Consider the following 3,218-nt stretch of genomic DNA (forward strand, 5'->3'; position numbering starts at 1 on the left):
ATCTGGGATCCTTGAAAATTCCCACAAGGCGGACTCAGAACTTCTGGAGCTCTGCATCCCATTTAGCCTGCAGGAGGGTCCCAGCAGAGCCAGTGTTTCAACCTGCCTGCAGGCATGTGCCTGTGCACACACATACACATATACACACACACCCAGCAAGGCCGATCTTCCTGTATAGGATCCTACTTCGTGGTCCACATCTCCCATGCGGAGCACTGGCGCTCCCAGCCTTCTTCCGCTGGGATTCGAGGCAGGCAGTCCGGCAGGGCACGGGTAGGAGCCCAGTGGCCCCGCAGGACTCGCTTTCTGGGCGGGCAGCTGGAGGCGCTAGGTAGCCCCCGGTTCAAGAGCCTGGGTTTAAGGGCCGCCCAGGCTCCCGGCTCGGCTCGGCCAAGGTCTCTGTTGGCTGGACAGGGGGCTGGTGAGGAGATCCAGTCCACCCCCACCCCACACCCACCCCACCCCCACCCCGCCCCGACACACACACACACACACACACACACACCACAAACTGTGCCTCAGCGCGCAAAACTCTACGTTCCTCTCTGGATCCCCGCGCACACAATCACGGAGGCCGGGACCCCACTTCCAAGGCCTGCAGGGTAGAGAGGGCCGGGACGCCAGACCTCAGACTGCCAAGAGGGAAGGAGAAGAAAGAAGAAAGAGCGGGAGGGGAAGACCGCGAACTCCCAAGAGTCGACTGGAGCTGGCCTGTAGCCCCCTCCCATGCTCCTTGCCCGGCTCTCCCCGCAGACAGGAAAGGGGAGGCGGCCCGACTTCCATGGACACGGTCCACGGGACCCTTCGGGAAGCCACCGGCATCTGCGGGAGAAGGACCCGGCTCCCCCGGGAGTGAACGCACTCCCGAAAACCCATCTACGGACTTTGGAAGAGGACACCGGAACGGAGACCCGAATTACTGGCACAGAAAGCCACCATTCATGAAATGCAATTTAGAGGAGTGAAGACAGACAAAACCCGCAGGGTTCAGCAGGTGGCTGTCCCATTTTTCTTACAACAGAAACCCGGGCCTCTTCCCATGAGGCCCGAGGGAACAGAAGGGATTTGGGGGCCGGGAAGATTCCCACCGAATGTTTGCTTTCTGCTTAGAATTTTTCTACACCGGACACATCTTACTTGAATAATAAAAATAAACGAGAGAATCACGGAGGAGAAAGACTGACGTGCAGAGTGAAGATGACGGACTGGATCAAGCGACCAGCGTGATCCGGGGCTGGGGAGGGAGGCGCCCTGGCCCATCGTGGGGACGGGAGGGGAGGGGGGCTTGGCATCTCCCATAGACACCAGGCTCCAGGGGACCAAACGCACGTGCAGGGCTCCCGGTACCACGCGGCGTGCGTCCTTCCAGCGGGTTTGGGTCCCGCTGGGTTACACTCCCCAGAGCGCTTCTGTAACTCTAATCCTCCTTTCTCCCACTCTGAGAGTCAGGGCACCACAAATTCTCGGCCTGGCAGCGGGTGCGTGCTGCTCTCGCTCTGCCCACCCTGCCCTACACCCTGGGCTCCAGCCGCAGCTCCCCTCCCCCACCCAAATTACCTTGTAGCAGAATTTCCTTCCTTCCTTCCGTCCCTCCTTTCCGTTAGTAAGGACCAGCAGGCCTTTCCCCCTGCCCGCCCCCTTTACAAACCTCCTTTTTTCCTGTCCCAAACCCTGCCGGGAAGCGCCATTAGTCACCCAATTAAATAATTGGTGCGCCCCGCCCACTTCGCTTTCCGTTGGGGACTTTGGAGATTGGACACAGACACACACTCAACCGCTCACATGCACACTTGACATCCACTAAGGCACTAACTCACACGCTCACTCATTCACCCGCTCCTCCCGCTCCGGGAGTCCTGCAGGCTGCGCGAGCAACGCACTCGGCCGCCCCACAGCCACTGGCACCAGGCACATCCAAGGGCGCTGCCCCCAGACGCTCTTGATCGGACCCCCGGAGACACCGACGCACCCTCGCTCACAATTGCACGCGGCGCACAAAGGGGAAGCCGGCTGCTGTTCTAGCGTTTTAGGGGAGGGGGGTCAGGGCCCTCCCCCGCGCACACACACTTTTGCACACATATCTTCGCTGCGGTCTCTCAATCTTTCTTTCAAGCCCCTTTCTGAGTCAAAGGAAGGGAAATCCGGCCTGGCCTCTCCTGGCGCTGTCAAAAGAGAAGATGGACTCAGGAGAAACCTGGGAATCTCACAAAGCGATTGGGACTCGGAAGGTCCAAGGACCCCACTGCTCCGCCTGAAGCCCAGCCCGGCTTCCAGCCGCGCTCACCTCCTCTTTTCCCCTCTCCCCGGCCTGGCGAGACAGGCCAGGACTCGGGACTGAGGAGGGGAGACCTCCGCGGGGCCGAGAGTGGGGTAATGGAGGGCTAGGGAGATTTTTCACCTTCTGTCCCAGTCTAGGGGTGCGATCCCGCTTCTGAAGGCCTCTGAGCCGCAGAGGCCCCGGGCCTTTGCAGCCTACCTCACTCAACCCTCACTCTCAGCCTCACTCGACTCTCCCGGCTCCTGAACCCGGCTATGGGTCTGCAATCAGTCTTTTCTCCCCGGAAAGTGCAGACCGTCCCCTTGTCCCCTGGCTTCGCTGTCTCGGGTTCTTTTACCACACTCTTGGTCTTGCTCCGCCAGGAGCGCCGGGAGGGGCTATGTTCCTGAGTGTGGGTGGAGGTATGAATCTGGGGGGTGGGGGCCACTGAATCCCAGGTCTCAGCCCCCAGCCCCAGCCCCCTACCCCGCCAAGTACTCGAGCAAGGCCAACCTCCTGTTTTCTGCTGGTCTCGCCGGGGTCGCCTTCCTGGAACACTTTGGTTATTGATTCCGCTGAAAGAGCCGGAGTGCGAAGACTGCGCTTCCCAGGGGACGAAGGGAGTGGGGAGGAGAGCAGGCTGGCGGTTACGGGAGGGAGTTGATAAACTTTAGGAGGGATGCAGGGCGTTCCTCGGTACCCTAGGGCCTCCTCGGCCTCCCTCTGCCAGGCTCGGCGTGCGGCTAGACTAGGGGTGGAAGAGGAGGCCCGACGACCCCCCACCCTCAGCGCAGCTCCCTAGCGCCGCTGGGAGTCGGAGAACCCCGACTCGGGCCCAATCAGCAGGGAGGGGTGGGGCGGCCGGGCGGGGGCGGGGGCGGGGGCGGGGCCGGGGAGGGAGGAGTCGGGAGGGGGGAGCGGGGGGCGCGGGGGGCGCGAGGGGCGGGGAGGCGCGGGCTTG

Source organism: Bos mutus, chromosome 11, assembly GCF_027580195.1.
Source record: "Bos mutus isolate GX-2022 chromosome 11, NWIPB_WYAK_1.1, whole genome shotgun sequence".
In the NCBI taxonomy this organism is placed as follows: Eukaryota; Metazoa; Chordata; class Mammalia; order Artiodactyla; family Bovidae; genus Bos; species Bos mutus.